This window comes from Stenella coeruleoalba, assembly GCF_951394435.1.
Source record: "Stenella coeruleoalba genome assembly, chromosome: 2".
NCBI classification, from domain to species: Eukaryota; Metazoa; Chordata; class Mammalia; order Artiodactyla; family Delphinidae; genus Stenella; species Stenella coeruleoalba.
Window position 1 is genome coordinate 39,917,284 of NC_137147.1, and position 23,372 is coordinate 39,940,655.

The window sequence follows — 23,372 nt, forward strand, 5'->3', positions numbered from 1 at the left end:
CAAAGCTGCAGGATACAAGATCAACACACAAAAATCAACTGTATTTCTATACACTAGCAAAAAATGTTCCAAGAAAGAAATTAAGAAAATAATTCCATTTACAATAGCATCAAAAAGCATAAAATACCTGAAAATAAATTTGACCAAGGAGGTGAAAGACTTGTACTTTGAAAACTACAAACATTGCTGAGATAAATTAAAGGCCTAAATACTGTAAATAGAAAAATATTCCATGTTAATGGATTAAAAGATTTAATATTGTTAACACAACAATACTACCCAAAGCAATCTACAAATTCAACTCATTTTTAAAATTACAACAGCATTTTTTGTAGAAATGGAAAAAGTGATCCTCGAATTCATATGGAATTATAAAGAGGCCTCAATCAGCCAAGACAACCTTGAAAAAGAACAAAGTTGGAAGACTGACAGTTCCCAATTTGAAAACTTACTATAAAAGCCAAAGTAATCAAAATAGTGTGGTACTAGCATAAGGATGGAGATATAACTCAATGCAACAGAATTAAGAGTTCAGAAATAAAGCCATACATCTATGACTGACTAATTCACAACAACAGTGACACCACCATTCAATAGGGAAAGAATAATCTCTTCAACAAATGGTGCTGAGACAACTGGATATCCACAAGGAAAAGAATGAAGTTTGACTCACACCATATATAAAAATTAACTCAAAATGGATCAATAAACTAAAAAATATGCACTAAATATATGCACTAAAACCATAAAACTTTTAGAAGAAAAGATAAGGGTAAATCTTCACAATCTTGGACTTGGCAATGGATTCTTATATCAATACCTGACACCAAAAGCATGAGCAACAAAAGAAAAAATAGTAAATTGGACTTCGTCAAAATTTTAAAACTTTGTGCATCAAAGGACATTATCAAAAAAGTGGAAAGATAACATAGAGAATGGGAGAAATATCTGCAAATCATCTATCTGATAAAAGCCTAGTATCCAGAATATAAAGAACTCTTAGAACTCAATAACAAAAAGGCAAAAAACCCAACTAAAAAATAGGCCAAGGATTTGAATAGACATTTCTCCCCCAAAAATATACAAATGGCTGCCAACACAAAAGATGTTCAGATAATTAGTGATTAGAACCCTTGTACACCACTGATGAGAATGAAAAATGGTTCAGCTGCTGTGGAAAACAGTTTGGTAGTTCCTCAAAAAGTTAAATATAGAATTATAAGACCCCACAATTCCAATTCTCAGTATGTACCCAAAAGAACTGAAAAGTACCAAAATAAGTACATGTACAGGCATGCTTAACACAATTCACAATATCCAAAAGGCAGGAACAACCCAATGTCCCTCAATAAATGAATATATATACAAATTGTGGAAGATCCATACAATGGAATATTACTGGCCATAAAAGAAACGATATATACTACAATGTGATGAACCTTGAAAATATTATGCTAAGTGAAAGAAACCAAACACAAAAGGCCACATGCCACATATTGTTTGATTTTATTTATATGAAATAGACTGGAAATTACACATTTTTTAAAAAGTATCACTTCCACTGACATGAAAGAAAAGCTTTAGGTAAAGCTTAAGAGATTCATCATCTCCGAGAGAGACAATGAATGGCAGGACCAAGAAAAGGGGGATGTTACAATTAGTTAAGTCCCATGTGAAAAGCATGAGTTCAGAAAGCCCTACTAATGTAGCAAGAAAGATATGACTACACTGGCTTAGGTTTTGGATCATATAACAGGATTCCAACTAAAAAGAGATGGCATACTCTTCTTAGGATAACCTGAGGAAGGTTTATTTACAAAAGGACTATTTCCAGAAGTGACGAAGTAGAGAAATATAGGGGATAGCTCAATAACCCAGAGTACCAGCAGAGGCATTGCCACTCTAGGCAAGAGAAACAAGTGTGGCTCTAAGAACCCAAAAAAGAGAGAATGGTTTAAGAAAGGACTGTCTTGAAGAGCGGTGACTTTTTGTTGAAGGGCAGAGCCAGCATATGCCAACCCAGTATGGAAATAAATACCTTTGTCTCATTCCCCTCCCACTCTCTAATTTCCTGCTGAGGCTGGCCACTGCCCACCCCCACTACAACCCAGAAACCAAAAGATGCAGGAGCCACTGATATAGTCCACACAAGTCAGTTTCCCAGGGTATAGAGCAGAGTAGAGAAGGGAAAAGAATGGAATTGAAAGAGCTAACAAACATATCCAACAGGAAAAGTATTCCCAAGTCTCATGTCCCCTTCCCAGATATCCAGTCAAGAACCCCAAGCTATTAACTCAGTTCCAGATAGACTAAGACTGTAATTCTGTCTACCTTGGAAAGCGAGTGAGTTTAACCTTACAAGAAGTACACCTGACCTTTGAACAACATGGGTTTGAATGCACAGGTCCGTTTATACATGGATTTTTTTTTCCATGAGTGTATGTTACAGTACTACACCATCTGCAGTTTCTTGAATCCACAGATTAAAAAACTTTGATACAATGGGTTGACTGTAAAGTTACACAAGGATTTTCAACTCCTGGAGGGTCGGCACCCCTAACCCCTGCGTTGTTCAAGAGTCAACTGTAAACTGAAACTACAGTAGTGATACTTTTGTATAAACTGTGATTATATGGATATATACATAGGTTCTGTAACTAATGAGCTGTGTTGTATATAATAATTTCCTTTTTTAAATGTTCAAACCACTTAAGAACACTTGATTTACTTAATTTTTGTCAGATTTATGCCATTTACAATTGTTGGACTTCTAGGTAGATTTTGTTAGATGTGTAAATCAGCTTTCTAGGAGTCTGATGCGCTTTAAAGAATCAGAGTTTTAAATTTGTAGTTAGAATTTTAATTAAACTTCTGAGTTAACTGAACGTTAAGAGAAAATGATTCTTATTTTACATAAAAATTACTGTATTCATAAGTAAAATCTGTAAGTAAAGAGTAACAGCTTAAGAATAGTTAGGTTTACATGTATAGTAATAAATTGTATAGTAATTTACACATAAGTAATTGTGTAAATTTCTTCCAAACCTCAACAAAGGTAATAAATATTCTATTTACAAATGATATAAATTAAAACCACACAGGAAACATGAAAATAAAGGAATTTTTAAAAATCTCACATAAAATGCAACTACTGACAAGAAAGAAAGCTGGTTTAATGCACTGCTAATAATGTATTTATAAATTTAAAACACACCCATTGGGGCTTCCCTGGTGACGCAGTGGTTAAGAATCTGCCTGCCAATGCAGGGAACATGGGTTCAAGCCCTGGGCCAGGAAGATCCCACATGCCGCGTAGCAACTAAACCCGTGCACAACTGCTGAGTCCTCATACCACAACTACTGAGCCTGTGCTCTAGAGCCTGCGAGTCACAACTACTGAAGCCCACGTGCCACAACTACTTAAGCCCACATGCCTAGAGCCCGTGCTCCACAACAAGAGAAGCCACCACAATAAGAATCCTGCGCACCACAACAAAGAGTAGCCCCTGCTCACCGCAACTAGAGAAAGCCCACACGTACCAACAAAGACCCAGTGCAGCCAAAACCAAATAAATGTATTAAAAATAATAAATTAATAAATAAATAAAACATACCCACTATTTATATACTTCCCTGGTGGTCCAGCAGTTAAGACTCCGTGCTCCTAATACAGGGGGCCTGGGTTCAATCCCTGGTCGGGGAACTAGATCCCATGTGCCGCAAGTAAGACCCAGCACAGCCAAATAAATAAATAAATAAATAAACAAGCCATTATGAATAGGAATAGAGAGGGAATCTACACACTAATAAGAGGGGCAATCCTCTAAGAAGATTTAATAAACTTGCATACATCTGAAAAGTAGCCCCAAAGTATATAAAGAAAAAAACCTGTAATATGTGTTTATACAAATTCTCTTACAGTAAGTTAGACTACTTGTAGATAACCAGTCAATGTATAAATTGTGGCTTTTTATGAAAACTCTAAAATAGTGAGGTTTAAAATTTTTTAATTTACTTTTAAAGTAGAAAAAAAGATAGACAACCTCATTTTCTTATACCTCATGATATTACCTAAATATGTTTGAAGTTAAACTTCCCATAAATATTCATGATCAATAAACTACTCCCTTGCCTTCAGCTGCTCTACCTACACCACCCAGATCCCCGACATCTACACAGTACTGTAACAGTAATCTTTCTGTAGGAGTATTTCATCATGTCACTTCTCTGCTTAACATCCTTTAATTAGTTTCCCATCAGCTATATAATAAAATTCCAACTCTTCAGCAGGACACAGCAGCAGGACACAGAAGACCCTTAATCTGGCTTGATTATTTCTCCAATCTCATTTCCTAATGTCTCTCCTCCCTGCCCTACCCCACCCCCGATATTTTCTATTATAACATTAACTAAGAACTTGTAATTCCTGAAACACAATCTTCTGGGTCAGGCTTCTGAGCCTTCACGTATGCTTTTCTTTCTACTAGAATGTCTTTCTCCTCCTAACAGTTTGGCAAATATCTAGTCATTCTTTACACCCTACTTAGGTATCAGTTCTTGCAAAAGTCTTCCCAGATCTACTTTCACTCTCCTTCCAAAACAAACATAATGACTACCTCTTACATGCTGTTTCTGAATTTTATTCCACTTTAACATAATTCTATTTCTGCATTTGTCATATCTTAAAGAGGTTGTAAAATAAGTTTTTGATCTGAAAACCCTTCTATCAGCTCATATTTTCCATTTCTACTCTAATATAATAGTTAAGACTTGCTTTAGCTATGAAACAAATGGACAAGAAAAAAAGGAAAAAAATAAAGGACTCACCAAAACAAATAGTTTTAAGATGAACACAATGAAAACAATCCCAACATGGCATACTTATTAAATAATGTCATAAATAAGAAATAGAAAGGAAAGCGTTATATACTAAGTGACAAAAAAAATGAAGCTGAATACTTCTTACATGAACGATTTATGACACCTTAGTGACTAAACATGTTTTCTAATACATTCTACTTTTTATATTTCTATCTGTTTTACAAATAAACATTTTAAAACATACCCTTTCTGATAAACAGGAACCCTTTTACTAATTAATTTCAAGTGGAATCAAGCTTGATTAGAAGATAACTCTTCATTAAATTCATTATCTTTTTCTAAGCAACTTATTTTTTTATTGAAGTATAGTTGACTTACAATATTCTGTTAATTTCAGGTGTTCACTAAAGTGAGTCAGTTATATATTTTTTTCAGATTATTTTCCATTATAAGTTATTATAAGATATTGAATACTGTTTCCTATGTTATACAGTAAATCCTTGTTGCTTATCTATTTTATGTAGTTTGTATCTGTTAATCCCATACTACTAATTTATCCCTTCCCCCCCTCCTTTTCCCCTTTGGTAACCATAAGTATGGTTTTCTATGTCTGTGACTCTGTTTCTGTTTTGTCTATAGATTCGTTTGTATTTTTTTAATTCCATGTATAAGTGATATCATATAATACCTGCCTTTCCCTGTCTGGCTTACTTCACTTAGTATGACATTCTCTAGGTCCATCCATGTTGCTGAAAATGGCATTTTCATTCTTTTTTTATGGCTGAGTAATATTGTTGTATGTGTGTGTGTGTGTGTGTGTGTGTGTGTGTGTCTGTATCTGTGTGTGTGTGTGTATACACACATCTTAAACCAATCGTCTGTTGATGGGCATTTGGGTTGTTTCCATGTCTTGGCTAATGAAAATAATGCTGCTATGAACACTAGGGTATATGTATCTTTTTCAAATTACTGTTTTCATGTTTTCTGGATATATGCCTAGGAGTGGGACTGCTGGATCGTATGGTAGCTCTATTTTTAGTTTTTTAAGGAACCCCCATATTATTTTCCACAGTGGCTGCAACTTACATTCCCAACGGTGTAGGAGGGTTCCCTTTTCTCCACAACCTCTCCAGCATTTACTATTTGTAGACTTTTTGCTGATAGCCATTCTGACCTGTGTGAGATGACACTTCATTGTATTTTTGACTTGCTCTTCTCTAATGATTAGCCACATTGAGCATCATTTCATGTGCCTATTGGCCATCTGTATGTCTTCTTTGGAGAAATGTCTATTTAGGTCTTCTGCCCATTTTTTGATTGTGTTTTTTTTTTTCTGATATTGAGTTATATGAGCTGTTTGTATATTTTGGAAATCAACCCCTTGTCGGTTGCACCATTTGCAAATTTTTTCTACCATTCCATAAGTTGTCTTTTCGTTTTGTTGACAGTTTTCTTTCCTGTGCAAAATCTTTTAAGTTTGATTAGGTCCCATTTGTTTATTTTTGCTTTTTTAAAAAATAAATTATTTATTTATTATTTTATTTTTGGTTGCATTGTGTCTTTGTTGCTGTACGCGGGCTTTCTCTAGTTGCAGCGAGCAGGGGCTACTCTTCTTTGCAGTGAGCGGGCTTCTCATTGCGGTGGCTTCCCTTTTTGCAGAGCACGGGCTCTAGGCACGTGGGCTTCAGTAGTTTTGGCACGCTGGCTCAGTAGCTGTGGCTCGCGGGCTCTGGAGTGCAGGCTCAGTAGTTGTGGAATGCAGGCTCAGCAGTTGTGGTGCACGGGTTTAGGTGCTCCGTGGCATGTGGGATCTTCCCAGACCAGGGCTCAAACCCGTGTCCCCTGCATTGGCAGGCAGATTCTTAAACACCACACCACCAGGGTAGTCCCTGTTTATTTTTGCTTTTATTTCTTTGCTTTGGGAGACTGATCTAAGAAAATATTGCTACAATTTATATCCAAAAATGTTTTGCCTATGTTCTCTTCTAGGAGTTTTATGGTATCAAGTCTTATATTCAGATCTCTAAACCATTTTAAGCAACTTATTTTTAAAGTATGTCAAAGCTTAAACATAAAAATAAAATCTTTTTGTAATATGCTCTAAGAAAATAGCCTTCAATGTTACTTTTATACATCAGAAGCATAAGGAGCTTTTCATAATCTATATGGCAATAAGATTTTTCATACAGTATAATTAGTAACATAAAATAAATTCTTAAAAATTTCTAAAATTCTTATTTCTGAGAAATCTTTGTCACAGTAAATCCTTCTTTTATATACAAATCACTTCTACACTATAGGACTATATAAACTAAAAGTCTTTGATGAGCAAGGACACCCACCTGGCTGACCATTTGTCATTTTCTTCAGGATAAGAAGCAGCTAACTATCTACCTTCTCAGTACTACAATACAGAAAATATTCTGCCTCCTTCCATAATAAATTTTGCTTCACTCAAATTTCTAGGTCCAAACCACCAGATGTACTGAATCATGAGCTAATCACAGAAATGCCAGAAACAACCTAAGTAAGCATTTTAACACCTTTGCAGGACACTGCAGTCCTAGCTAGAGATCAGCAAGAGCTTATTCTATGTGCATAACCTGTATGGATAACATTTTTCAATTCTATGATACTGCAGCTGCAGTAGTACACGATTAAATCATGCTTAGTTTATAACTAACCCTGGAAAATTCACTGTTTGAAAAGACACAGCTCCACTTGGATTTACCTTTGTTCTACAAGATGTAACAGTTAGGGACTTCCCTGGTGGTCCAGTGGTTAAGACTCTGTGCTTCCAATGCAGGGGGTGCAGGTTCGATCCCTGGTTGGGGCACTAAGATCTCACGTGCTGCATGAGGCCGCCAAGAAAATAAATAAATAAAGGATGTAACAGTCTTTCTTCCCTTTCCCACCCAGCATATATTTGGAAATTTTAAAAGCTACTAAATTAGGCATAGGTGCCCTAGCAACCAGCAACTTGGAAAGTAGAAAGTAACACATTTATCTGTTTTGGATAAATTTTTATCTTGGTAGAAATGCTTTGGAATAAAAAGATAAAATAAATGAAAAACAACTCCTTCCTCCCATCCCCACCCCCTACTGCCCAATGGCTGGACATGTAATTGATCCTTAAGAGAAAATAGGAAAAACAAACAGTTGAGAGATCAGCCAGAAGGTGACATCCTAATTCTGCTGCCTATGAGACATACAGCCTGAAGCAAGTGACTTTGCTGCAGTTTCCCCACCTGTAAAATGGATGTGATAATAACATAAAACAAAATAATATAGTAAACAATAAAACTTGCCCTGCTTATCTCCCAGGACTGTGGTCAAGAATCAAATGAGATGATGTGCTTTGAAATTGCAAAGCACTCTGAAATTATATAATCGTATTAGTGAAGGCATATTTACTCAGTTAATTCACAGTTATTTTTTCCAGTAGCAATTCATACAGTGGCTCACAGATCTATAGGAGCTAAACTTCAAAGGTGAATAACATATTCAACATGCATTAGAAGAATCACATGTGATGATTTACATAGTTCTAATTTAATTTACATAAATTCATGGAAAGTCAAATGACAAAATAAGAATCAGAAGTCAAATGAGAAAATATTTGAAAAGATTATACTTGAAAACTTCACTAACATGGGAAAGGAAATAGTCATGCAAGCCCAGGAAACACGGAGAGTCCCATACAAGATAAACCCTAGGAGAAACACACCAAGACACATATTAATCAAACTAACGACCATTAAATTCGAAGAAAAAATATTAAAAGCAGCAACAGGAAAGCAAAAAATAACATACAAGGGAATCCTCATAAGGTTATCAACTGATTTCTCAGCAGAAACTCTACAGGTCAGAAGGGAGTGGCAGGATATATTTGAAGTGATGAAAGGGAAACACCTACAACCAAGATTACTCTACCCTGCAAGGATCTCATTCAGATTCAGTGGAGAAATCAAAAGCTTTACAGACAAACAAAAGCTAAGAGAATTCAGCACCACCAAACCAGCTCTACAACAAATGCTAAAGGAACTTCTCTAAGTGGGAAACACAAGAGAAGAAAAAGACCCACAAAAACAAACTCAAATCAATTAAGAAAATGGTAACAGGAACATACATATTGATAATCACCTTGAATGTAAATGGATTAAATGCTCCAACCAAAAGACACAGACTGGTTGAATGGATACTAAAACAAGACACTTATATACATTGTATACAAGAAACCCACTTCAGACCTAGGGACACATACAGACTGAAAGGGAGGGGATGGAAAAAGATATTCCATGCAAATGGAAATCACAAGAAAGCTGGAGTAGCAATACTCACATCAGATAAAATGGACTATAAAGACTGTTACAAGAGATAAGGAAGGACACTACATAATGATCAATGGATCAATCCAAGAAAAAAACCTAACAATTATAAATATTTCTGCACACAACATAGGAGCACCTCAATACATAAGGCAAATGCTAACAGCCATAAAAGGAGAAATCGACAGTAACACAAAAATAGTGGGGACTTTTAACACCCCACTTACACCAATAGACAGATCATCCAGACAGAAGATAAATAAACAAACACATGACACAATAGACCAGATAGACTTAATTGATATTTTTAGGACATTCCACCCGAAAGCAGAAGAATACTCCTTCTTCTCAAGTGCACATGGAACGTTCTCCAGAGAAGATCACATCTTGGGTCACAAATGAAGCCTTGGAAAATTTCAGAAAATTGAAATCATATCAAGCATCTTTTCCAGCCACAACGCTATGAGATTAGAAATCAATTACAGGAAAAAAACTGTGAAAAACACAAATACATGGAGGATAAAAGTGCACTGCTAAATAACCAAGAGATCACTGAAGAAATCACAGGAGAAATTAACAAATACCTAGAAACAAATGACAATGAAAACACGACGATACAAAACCTGTAGGACACAGGAAAAGCAGTTCTAAGAGTGAAGTTTATAACAATTCAAGCTCACCTCACAAAATAAGAAAAATCTCAAATAAACAATCTAACCTTACAACTAATGCAACTAGAAAAAGAAGAACAAAGAAAGCCCAAAGGAAATAAATCATAAAGATCAAAGCAGATATAAATAAAATAGAAACGAAGGAAACAATTGCAAAGATCAGTAAAACTAAATTGGTTCTTTGAGAAGATAAACAAAACTGATAAACCTTTAGGCAGCCTCATCAAGAAAAAAAGGGAGAGGATTCAAATCAATAAAATTAGAAATAAAAATGGAGATTACAACTGAAACCACAGAAACATAAAGGATCATAAGAGACTATTACAAGCAACTATATACCAATAAAATGGACAACCTGGAAGAAATGGACAAATTCTTAGAAAGGTACAACTTTCCAATATTGAACCAGGAAGACTTAGAAAATATAAACAGACCAATCACAGGAAACGAAATTGAAACTGTAATTAAAAATCTTCCAATAAACAAAAGTCCAGAACCAGATGGCTTCACAGGCGAACTCTATCAAACATTTAGAGAAGAGTTAACACCTGTTCTTCTTAAACTCTTCCAAAAAATTGCAGAGGGAGGAACACTCCCAAACTCATTCTACGAGGCCATGATCACCCTGATAACAAAACCAAACAAAGATATCACAAAAAATAAAAATTACCTACCAATGTCACTGATGAACATAGATGCAAAAATCCTCAACAAAATACTAGCAAACAGAATCCAACAACACGTTAAAAAGATCATACACCAGGATCAAGTGGGATTTATCCCAGGGATGCAAGGATTCTTCAATATATGTGAAACAATCAATGTGATACACTGTATTAACAAATTAAAGAATAAAAATCATATGATCATCTCAATAGATACAGAAAAACCTTCTGATAAAATTCAACACCCATTTACGAAAAACCTCTCCAGAAAGTGTGCACAGAGGGAACATACCTCAACATAAAAAAAGCCATCTACAACAAACCCACAGCTAACATCATTCTCAATGATGAAACACTGAAAGCATTTCCTCTAAGATCAGGAAAAGACAAGGATGTCCACTCTCGCCACTATTATTCAACATAGTATTGGAAGTTCTAACTACGGCAATCAGAGAAGAAAAAGAAAAAAGAGGAATACAAATTGGAAAAGAAGAAGTAAAACTGTCACTGTTTGCTGATGATATGTCACTATACATAGAAAATCCTAAAGATGCCACCAGAACACTACTAGAACTAATCAATGAATTTGGTAAGGTTGCAGGATACAAAATTAATGTACAAAAATCTGCTGCATTCCTGTACACTAACAACAAAAGTTCAGAAAGAGAAATTAAGGAAGCAATCCCATTTACCATAGCAATGAAAAGAATAAAATACCGAGGAATAAACCTACCTAAGGAGGCAAAAGACCTGTACTCAGAAAATTATGAAACACTGATGAAAGAAATCAAAGATGACATAAACAGATGGAGAGCTATACCATGCTCCTGGATTAGAAGAATCAATATTGTGAAAATGACTATACTACCCAAAGCAATATACAGGTTCAATGCAATCCCTATCAAATTACCAATGGCATTTTTCACAGAACTAGAACAAGAAATTTTACAATTTGTATGGAAACACAAAAGACCCCAAATAGCCAAAGCAATCTTGAGAAAGAAAAACAGGGATGGAGAACTCAAGCTCCCTTGATTAAGACTATACTACAAAGCTACAGTAATCAAGACAATATGGTACTGGCACAAAAAGAGAAACAGAGATCAATGGAACAGAATAGAAAGCCCAGAGGTAAACCCATGCACCTATGGTCAACTAATCTATACCAAAGGAGGTAAGAATATACAATGGAGAAAAGACAATCTCTTCAATAAGTGGTGCTGGGAAAACTGGACAGCTACATGTAAAAGAATGAAATTAGAACACTCCCTAACACCATACACAAAAATAAACTCAAAATGGATTAAAGACCTAAATGGAAGACCGGACACTATAAAACTCTTACAGGAAAACACAGGAAGAACACTCTTCGACATAAATCACAGCAAGACCTTTTTTGACCCACCTCCTAGAGTAATGGAAATAAAAACAAAAATAAATGGGACCTAATGAAACTTAAAAGCTTTTGCACAGCAAAGGAAACCATAAACAAGTCAAAAAGACGACCCTCAGAATGGGAGAAAATAATTGCAAACGAATCAACGGACAAAGGATTAATCTCCAAAATATACAAGCAGCTCATGCAGCTCAATATTAAAAAAAACACACAACCCAATAAAAAAAATGGGTGGAAAACCTAAATAGACATTTCTGCAAAGAAGACATACAGATGGCCAAGAGCACATGAAAAGCTGCTCAACATCACTAATCATTAGAGAAATGCAAATCAGAACTACAATGAGGTATCACCTCACACCAGTTAGAATGGGCATCATAAGAAAATCTACAAACAACAATTTCTGGAGAGGGAGTGGAGAAAGGGAACCCTCTTGCACTGTTGGTGGGAATGTAAACTGATACAGCACTATGGAGAACAGTATGGAGGATCCTTAAAAAACAAAAAATAGAATTACCATATGACTCTGCAATCCCACTACTGGGCATATACTGGGCATATACCCAGAGAAAACCATAATTCAAAAAAACACGTGCAATCCCAATGTTCATTGAAGCACTATTTACAACAGTCAGATCATGGAAGCAACCTAAATGTCCATCAACAGATGAATGGATAAAGAAGATGTGGTACATATATACAGTGGAATACAATTCAGCCACTAAAAGGAACAAAATTGGGTCATTTGTAGAGACGTGGATGGACCTAGAGACTGTCACACAGAGTGAAGTAAGTCAGAAACAGAAAAACAAATATCATCTATTAAGGCATGTATCTGGAATCTAGAAAAATGGTACAGATGAACCGGTTTGCAAGGCAGAAAGAAAGACACAGATGTAGAGAACAGTGTATGGACACCAACGGGGGAAAGCTGGGGGTGGGAGGTGGGATGAATTGGGAGATTGGAATTGACATATATACACTAATATGTATAAAATAGATAACTAATAAGAACCTGCTGTATAAAAAATAAATTTAATTTTAAAAAAAGAACCTGCTGTATAGCACAGGGAACTCTACTTCACTTTGCTGTACAGTAGAAACTAACACAACATTGTAAAACAACTATACCCCAATTAAAAAACAAAAACAAAAACAAAAACTGGAAAACAAAGATTAAAAGCCAAAAAAAAAAAAACCTCCCTAACACCATACACAAAAATAAACTCAAAATGGATTAAAGACCTAAATGGAAGGCCAGACACTGTAAAACTCTTAGAGGAAAACTTAGGCAGAACACTCTATGACATAAATCACAGCAAGATCCTTTTTGACCCACCCCTTAGAGTAATGGAAACAATAATAAACAAATGAGACCTAATGAAACTTAAAAGCTTTTGCACAGCAAAGGAAACCATAAACAAGACAGAAAGACAACCCTCAGAATGGGAGAAAATATTTGCAAATGAAGCAATTGACAAAGATTAATCTCCAAAATATATAAGCAACTCATTCAGCTCAATAACAAAAAAACCAAACAACCCAGTCCAAAAATGGGCAGAAGGGACTTCCCTGCTGGTGCAGTGGTTAAGAAGCTGCCTGCCAATGCAGGGGACATGGGTTCGAGCCCTGGTCCAGGAGGATGCCACATGCCACAGAGCAACTAAGCCCGTGCACCACAACTACTGAGCCTGTGCTCTAGAGCCTGCAAGCCACAGCTATGGAGCCCGAGTGCCACAACTACTGAAGCCTGCGCATCTAAAGCCCATGCTCCAAAACAAAGAGAAGCCACCACAATGAGAAGCTGCACACCGCAACAAAGAGTAGATCCCACTTGCCACAACTAGAGAAAGCCCACACACAGCAACGAAGACCCAATGCAGCCAAAAATATAAATAAATAAATAAATAAATAAATAAATAAATAAATTTTATTTTAAAAAAAATGGGCAGAAGACCTAGATAGACATTTCTCCAAAGAAGAAATACAGATAGCCAACAAATACATGAAAAGATCCTCAACATCACTAATCATTAGAGAAATACAAATCAAAACCACAATGAGGTATCACCTCACATTGGTCAGAATGGCCATCAGCAAAAAATGTACAAACAACAAATTCTGGAGAGGGTGTGGAGAAAAGGGAACCCTCTTGAACTGTTGGTGGGAATGTAAATTGATACAGCCACTATGGAGAACAGTATGGAGGTTCTTTAAAAAATGAAAAATAGAAGTATCACATGACCCAACAATGCCACTACTGGGCATATACCCTGAGAAAACCATAATTCAAAAAGACACATGCACCACAATGTTCACTGCAGGACTACTTAAAATAGTCAGGACATGGAAGCAACCTAAATGTCTATCAACGTTTGAATGGATAAAGAAGATGTGGCACATATATACAATGGAATATTACTCAGCCATAAAAAGGAATGAAATTGAGTTATTTATAGTGAGATGGATGGACCTAGAGTCTGTCATACAGAGTGAAGTAAGTCAGAAAAAGAAAAACAAATACCAAAAGAAAAACAAATACCGTATGCTAACACATATATATGGAATCTTAAAAAGCAGTACTGATGAACCTAGTGACAGGGCATGAATAAAGATGAAGACGTAGAGAACGGACTTGAGGACACAGTGGGGGAAGGGAAGCCAGGATGAAGTTAGAGAGTGGCATTATATATACACTACCAAATGTAAAGTGGATGGCTAGTGGGAAGCTGTTGCATAGCACAGGGAGATCAGTTGGATGTTTTGTGAAGACCTAGAGGGATGTGATAGGGAGGGTGGGAGGGAAGCTCAAGAGGGAGGGGCTATGGGGATATATGTCTACATATAGCTGATTCACTTTGTTGTACAGGAGAAACTAACACAACATTGTAAAGCAATTATACTCTAATAAAGATGTGAAAAAGAAAGAAAAAAAAAGACGACTTAATGATAATCATTTCAATTACAGAAACCACTCCATTTATGAGTCTGTTCCCCTAAAAGTGTTTTTATCAGCTTAAAAACTTTTTAGGGGCATCTGGAAAGAGGATTTGAACAACCACTCCCTACCTAGTCAGTTGTATCACCTTGTCCATTCATCAATACAATTTCCTAAATTTCCTAAATTATAGGGGAAAGGGAACTTAAGAGAAATATTTTCAGATGAGACATAAAGCAGCTGTACAACTGAAGAAATTTCTAATTTGTTAAATTCACTATTATTATCTAAACATCACATAAAATAATCACAACAAGAACTACATATTATAAAAAACTAGAGATAAAACAAAGTTTCTATATAAATGAAGCTAACTAGAATGCTATAAAATTATCAGTACTTAACAAAGGCACTTCCTGGAAACTTTTAAAGAAGTAATTCAAATATTAACACTAGGTGGCAGAAGGTTATATTATGTTCTTAATACACAGTTTAAATTTTTCAATAGAAACAATAAATTACAAGCCTGAAGCTTACAGTCAAAAATTTTTGAAAAATTGAGCTTCTCAGACAATCTATTTTAATTTTAACCTTTTTAAGATTTTATAACGTTGAAAAGCCTCATAAGAAAGAATAGAGAAGAACTGAATTTAATGGGCATCCTTTTAGATATCTCATGGTAAGTCTACCTAGTCAATGAATTCAGATAAATAACTAAGAAGGCTTGATGGTAGACTTCCTCCTTTAAAGTGACTTTGAAATCTAATACTGCATCCTACACAGTTTGAAAAAAGCAGCAGCTGTAAGGGCCAAAAATCTATGAATATAGAATATATTGCTTTCTCATTTCTCCTCCTATGCTGCTTTGTACTCTTATCCCTGGCATTTCTTCATCATTTGACATTTTCTCTTTTCATCCTTTGCTATTTTGATATCTATTTCTGACCACCTACTTCATCTGTTGGATTTTAAAAAAAACAACAAACATAAATTTAAATAGTAATCAAAATAAACAGAGTTGCAAACAACATAAAAATAGCATCTTTTTTTGGTTGTTTGTTTTGTTTATGTTCTGCTGCTTCTCCTCCATGCTACAGCACATGTACAGAGAAGGAAGTTGTGAATTATCAAAGAGGTGGTGATGGGGACTTACTTCCCTGGTGGTCTAGCAGTTAAGACTCTGTGCTCCCAAGGGGGCCCGGGTTCAATCCCTGGTCAGGGAACTAGATTCCACATGCTGCAACTAAAGACCCCACATGCCACAACGAAAAGATCCCGCGTGCAGCAACTAAGACTGGGCACAGCCAAATAAATAAATATTTTTTTTAAAAAAAAGAGGTGGTGATAATATGACTGAATTAAACAAATTTACATATTCTTCCTAGATTCCTTCCTGAAACTAATCAAAAAATGAAAATGGCTATCAAACTGTATGTAAATTAACTTTCCAGATTAGCAAGTAAAGCAGATTACAGCATGCCCATTTTAATTTAATTAACTTTTTTTGTGGAAATAATACCATTTTCTTGACCTTTCAAACTTGTTTTTAAAATTCTTTTTTATCCTTATCAAAGAATTTTAAATTATTCTTCATATCTTTTTGTTCCTACCTTTAGATACAAGTCTAATTCATTACATTATATGACTTCAATATATCATAATCCTTTGGGGCCTCCATTTCTTTGTCTCTAAAAATAAGGATGTTGCTGGAGATGATATCTAATGTCATTTTTTCTTACAATTCTATGATTCATTCCTGCACTGTACTTGCTAAATGTTCTACTAAGCAGTATGAAATAAATACAAAGATGTCTTACCTCCAAATTATAAAACAGTGCTAATCAAAAATGAAAGGAATTCATAAGAGTGTGAATATTCCAATGACAACTGAAGAAAGTTCAAATTCTTCAACCTGATACAATCTAATTCCAACCTTTTTCCACCTTACCTTCCACTATTCCTTCTTTTTAAATTGAAGTAGAGTTGATTTACAATGTTGTGTTAGTTTCAGATGTACAGCAAAGTGAATCAGTTATACATATATATATATATATATCTCCACTCTTTTTTTTCTTTAGATTCTTTTTCCCATATAGGCCATTACAGAGTACTGAGTAGAGTTCCCTGTGCTACACAGTAGGTTCTTATTAGTTATCTATTTTATATATAGTAGTATGTATATGTCATTCCCAATTTATGCCTCCCTCCCTTATCCCCTGATAACCATAAGTTTGTTTTCTACATCTGTGCCTCTACTTCTGTTTTGTAAATAAGTTCATTTGTACCTTTTAGATTCCACATATAAGCAATATCATATGATAATATTTTTCTTTCAGTGTCTGACTTACTTCACTCAGTATGTTCACTGCAGCACTACTTAAAATAGCCAAGACATGGAAGCAACCTAAATGTCCATCAACAGAGGAATGGATAAAGAAGATGTGGTACATACCATATATACAATAGAATATTACTCAGCCATTAAAAAGAACAAAATAATGCCATTTCCACTATTCCCTTTTCTACAACTGATTCTGCATCCAAGCTTCAATACTATTAGCCATATATGCTCTACTGCTTTGCCCTAATTCCTCATCTGCTCATGTTCCATAATAGGAAAGTTGTTCTTCACTTTTACAAGACAAAATCCTACCTATCCCCAGCTGCAGTTCCTGAAAAACTTCTAAGCTTACCTGGATCTCTTTTAGAGAGTAGAAAGAATATACAGTTTGGATTCAGACAGTTCTAGGTTTAAGTACTATTTTCAAATATCATTTGGAAAGTTATTTAGCCTCTTTAAGCCCTGTCTCATCTATAAAATGGTGATAATTTACCTATACATCATAGGGTTGTTGTGAAATTGAAACCGAGTGGGGCCCTGTGGGGTGCCTGAGCAAGGAGGCCCTTTTGTCCCCTGTTTCTTGTAGGCAAGACTGCAGCTTCCATGACCTTCCCTGATTTCCAAAGGATGGATTCGAACAGTTGCTCACCAAGGGAGAAGCAGCCAAGAAACCACCTGAGGTAAGATTAAAGGGACCAAAGAAGCTCATCAAGATTAGGAGACTAACCACCTGAGACAAGATTAAGGGAGTCCAAGCCCTGTTCACATCCTAATCTTGTCAGAGACCCCACCCTTGAACCAATTATAAAACCCTTCATCAAATCCTCTGGGGCTGAGAGACAGTTTTTCAAGGCAGAAGCCCAGTGTGGCTCCCTTTGCCTGGCAATGCGGTAAAGCTATTCTTTTCTACTTCACCCAAAACTCTGTCTCCACAATTTGATTCGGCACCAGTGCACAGAGAGGTCAAGCTTTCAGTAACAAAATGAATTAATACAATAAAAATACTTAATCTAGTGTCTGGCAAACAGCAGACATTTTCCGTACATAGTCCATGTTGGGAATTAGGACTGTATATGCTCAAAATTAATTCCCCTTCTTCATTACCTCCTCTGAACCCCAACATTGCTCTGTATCTACTCTCTTACAGTTCTCCTCATTTCCTACTTTGTCTAATAGTTACTTATTTATACGAGTAGTCTATAAACTCTGAGAGCAGAAGCCATGTCTAACATATCTTAGAATTTTTCACGTCAAACACATCATGTACCCATAATGCACTCACAATATTTGTTAAATGAATTAAAAATACTGGAAAATAAAAGATACTACTTCATGATTAAAAGGGATAACAGCAATGCATCTGAAAGTTAATATAGAATACTTCCATCTCCTTCAACTAATGGAAAGTGAATATCAATAAGAACTGGAATGCCAACTTTTCATCAATGCAAAATTTATATGTACATTCTTGTACTTTACATAAATTATTGCCATATCAATTACAATATTTTTTAAAAGTAACTGCCTAGAAAGTGGCCACTATCTACATAACACAAATAATCCTTCCTTTTCAGGAAAATAATTGTTACTAGATTAAAAAGGAAGAAGAAGAAGAAAGAAGGAAGGAAAAAGAAAACCAACATTTTACCTGCATGATTTCTGAGGTTCCTTTAATACTCAATTCAATTTTCTGCAATATACAAGATGAACTGTAAGACTTTAATAAACATCCAAGTGACAAGCCAGAAAGAGTACACAACTTGGTTTTTCCAAATGAGTACTATACATTCTCATTATATCATAATCTAAGATTGGCACATATATTTTTTGCTGGTATCAATGAGTAGATGATTAAAGCATTTACCAGACACTTTTCCCTTTATACAAGATGACTGTCTAATTGCATTGGGTGTGGCAGCAGCACTTGGAGGTGGTGATAGAGTAAGAGAAATCACCATTTACTAAGGCCTTATTATGTGCCCAGTATTGTTTTAAGCCCCTTAACACTTTATCTCATTTGTTCCACACAACAGCCTTACAAAATAGGTATTGTATTTTTCATTTTAAATGTGAGGAAACTAAGACTTAGAGAGGTTAAGCCATTTGTGAAATGTTATACAACTAATATGTGATAAAGTAAGGTTTAGAACCTACTAAGTACGGCAACTTTACTGCCTCCCTTAAATCTGTGTCTTAATTTTCTTACCATCTAACATACAAAAAAGAAAAAAAAAACAACTAATAAACAAATACAAATATACTAAAGTAGAGAAAATTCTACTTTAACCAGAATTCCTTTTGGGGAAAGCACCATCTGTATTTATTGGTACTCTTTAATTGTTTGGAAGAAAACTCTTGATAAACTAGGGAAGGTGAAATCCCTGACCCCTGCTAAGAGCTTGTAAATGTGGGAGAAATTGCCCTCCATGAGGTAATGGAAGAAATTTCTTTCTGTTACATAAAAAGGAAAGAAAAGGGAAGAAAGAAGAAGTTGAACACAACAGAGTGACACAAGATTACAGTTACAGGTAGATGGAATATAATCCCTCCTTTTGTAGCCCTTAAATCTTCAAGAAAATGTAAGTTCCATATCCAAGGTGCCACTGGGTGGGATAGAGCCTCTTAAATGAATACCACAGCACAGAACTAGAGGGAGGAGATAAGCAAGGGAAAGCAACAAACTGATGGAGAGGGCTTCAGGCTGTTAATAGCTATTGAGTAGTTGAGATCCATGTTTTAGATGCGATTATGCTCTTTATTTAAATAGCAAAGGAAGAGCATATCATTTTCTCCTTTGAGAACCAAAACTGTCATTAAATAAGTAAGTGGGGAATTAGTCAATCATGCCCCCCTCCCCTTTTCTTCTTCCTTAAATTCTTACCTGTGATTTTCCCAAGGTTTTAAGAGAAAAAAGATGAAATCATTGGGACAAAACTTCTTACCTGCTACTTTGTTTCAAAACATTAGAAAACCATAGTAGTTTTCCTCAAAGATAAACTAAATCTTCATTTCAACAATTAGAAGACAAACGCTTACATTAACTAAATGCCAAAACTATAAAGAAGAATGGCAGTACAACCATTTATCATTGAGTTGATACCCATAATTGCTCAAATTGGGGGGAGGATAAAAAGGAAAGAAAGAAAAGCTAGGAAAACTCAATAGACCTAAAAACAGTATACTACAAATAGATTCTAAGGAACTAGACTTTCCATATTGTACATTCATCTTCTACCAGTCAGTATTCTAGGGCCTAACATATATTATCTCATTTTGTACTCAAGCATAAGATAGGAGCTACCTATCTTATTATCTCTATTTTATAAGGGAGGAAACAAAGACACTCAATGATTAAGTAGCTTGCCTAGGGTTATAAACCAAGCAAGGACACAGATATAAACCCAGGCAATATAACTCCAAAAACCCTTCTCACAACTTCTATACTATGCTGCATTTTATTAGCATTTACAAAGTGATTTATATGTCTTCAAAGATTTAAGATCACTATTATATTTATCATTTTCTGAAAATATATTATAACAGTTATGAAATTATGGTACAAAGTCACTAATATTTAGCTATTCAGACATATGGCTTTAAAAATGATAAATGCTAGAGCACAGGATAGGAAATAGTTAAACAACAGCTGTATAGTATGCTTAACTGCCTTGGGAATTAATGTCAATAGTGCAGACTAAGATTTTTAAGTAAGTGACATTAAATATGGGTGTTATATATACATATAATAGTTAAACTCTTAAAAGTAATGATCTAAAGGGTAAACTAAAGTTTATCTGACATTTAACGAATGAAAGTAAATAGCTGAAATACTTGCACACTCCACCTGTGATATTTCCTTGAACCATAGTAATAATTACTTAACCATATCTCTAAGGGGAGGGGAAAAAATCTCCCATTTTTCTAAACTTGGTAGCTTCTTAAAAATGAAATGGAATTACATTTCATTTTTAAGTGGAATTACAGTTAAATGGAATTACAGTTCTGGGATGCAAGCCAATTTATGATGAACACCTATGGCATAATTTAAGGTTGATGTAGTTTTACAAGGAAAAAGATGAACTAAATATTATACTCTTAAAAGGTGTTTTTAACCAAAAAAAACCCCACCTATCTTAAGAAATATTAATGAATAGGAAACTAATTTGCCAGTTTAATTTTAGACTGCACTTAACCTAAAAAGAAAAATAGTAAGATTTTAATAAAACTTGTTTGAGAGGAATCATTTCCTCAAAGTTAAGTAATAATAAATTCCTGATGTCATTGGGTGGCAAAGTATTCATAATAAAAGAAAGTACCTGCACACTTTTGGTAAGAAAACCTCATATTTCCCATGTGCAACTGGAACCAATATCATGCCAATTTGAAAGTATCTGTCTTTTATAAAGCTACAAAGCAGGATGCAGAAATGAAATATGTAGTTGAGTCCATAAAAAAAAAAAAAACTCCCTATCATTATTCTCTATTTCGTATTCTCTAACAAATAAGCTATGGAAAATAAAATAAAAAGTGAATGGAAATTAATCTACTGATCATCAGGAAAGTAATATTAACATAATGATACTACTGAGAGGTTCCACTTGTTTTTAAAAAGTGAAGCTGTGATTTTTAAACACTAAAGCAAGCTTATACAGGTAGAAATACATCAAATGATTGAAAGATATTATTCCACATATAAACATGATGGGGACTGGGCCTAGTCACTCAGTGAAGATAATACTGTTCTCCACAAATTACAAAACAGAAGCAGAAAGGTAGAGGGCTAGTGGGGAATGTCAACCTTATTAAAATATTTTGTGCCACTGACTGTATATGTTATAAAAATGACACATTTGGATCCCAGATTACCAATAAGCATAACCAAATAGAATGATAAACCCAAAGGCAGTCTTTGAAAGAGCCCTTGCCCTCCTCAGATTGATCACTGGCTGCAGAATAATGGACAAGATACAGAAAAAAAGCCAAAAATAAGATTAAAAAAATAAAAAAGACTTTACCTTTCCAGACAGGAAGGCCAAGGGACTTATACAAAGCAAAACTAAAGACATATACTACAAGGGGGAAAAAAGCTTGATAATTAAATATAAAATGGATGAAAACTAATAACCTTATAATATGAAGTTTGGACTAAAGAAAAATTAGTAAAACTAAGAAGTTTGAACATGCTAGAAAAGGCAAATATTTAAGTACACACTATGCTGTGGACAAATAGCATGCTTAATTCCCAAAATCACTGAATGAAAAACTTAAATAGCTGACTGTGTATCTCAGGGAGTAGTACATTAATTACTTCACCACTACTTTAAAAAACTGACTTTGGGAGTGTTTAAAATCTTTTACCATGACAACTAAGCAATTCTTCTCAGACTCTAACAGCAACTCCACAGCTCTAATATATTTTTAATTATATATATGTAATAGCTGTATATTTGTATATAAATATATTTTATATATATTGGGACTTTAAAGTAGGCAATAGTATTCACCACACTAAATCATGAATATTAAGGGTTTCAGCGTAGTAAATGAACAATTTAAGTCCAAGATAGATAGATACATAGATATATATCTCTACAGACAGACTTTTTATATTATTTTTATTTATTTATTTTTCACATCAAAGAAGACATACAAATGGCCAATAAACACATGAAAAGATGCTCAACATCACTAATCATCAGAGAAATGCAAATAAAACCACAATGAGGTATCACCTCACACAGGTCAGAATGGCCATCATCAAAAAATCTACAAACAATACATGCTGGAGAGGGTGTGGAGAAAAGGGAACCCTCCTGCACTGTTGGTGGGAATGTAAATTGATACAGCCACTATGGAGAACAGTATGGAGGTTCCTTAAAAAGCTAAAAACAGATTTTTTAAATAAAGAACACTAAGGCAAAAGTTGGAGAAATATCATGAATACAAAATTTTAAGGTACACTCAGTGCTGCAATAGGCTTTGTTATGACAGAAGTTTTTACAATCTACCTACTTTGGTCCAGCCCAGCAGCTGTGGCAAGTGGTGGTGGTGAATCAGAAGGAAGTGGCAGCTGCACATACTCTCCGGCAGCACAATAAATGCAGTCTCTGTCCCCCATTGACTTCTCTCTCAGGGCCTCCCTCGACACAGAAAGCAAAAAGAGTGAGCAATGAGAAAGAAAGCCTGAAGCAGCTGCCTTGATCATTCAGATG

General features: G+C 35.0%; 1 protein-coding gene across 2 annotated transcripts in view; it reads right to left on the minus strand.

The window, feature by feature from the left end:
* MNAT1 (MNAT1 component of CDK activating kinase) overlaps window positions 1–23,372 on the minus strand; it is a 213,429-nt gene that overhangs the window by 27,861 nt on the left and 162,196 nt on the right. Inside the window, exon 8 of one of the 2 annotated variants that reach the window (XR_013827259.1) lies at window positions 3,615–3,703. The exons of the other annotated variant lie outside the window; for it this stretch is intronic. The gene's annotated coding sequence lies outside the window, so the exon portion shown is untranslated. The remainder of the gene's footprint in view (window positions 1–3,614; window positions 3,704–23,372) is intronic. 2 annotated transcript variants of the gene reach the window in all.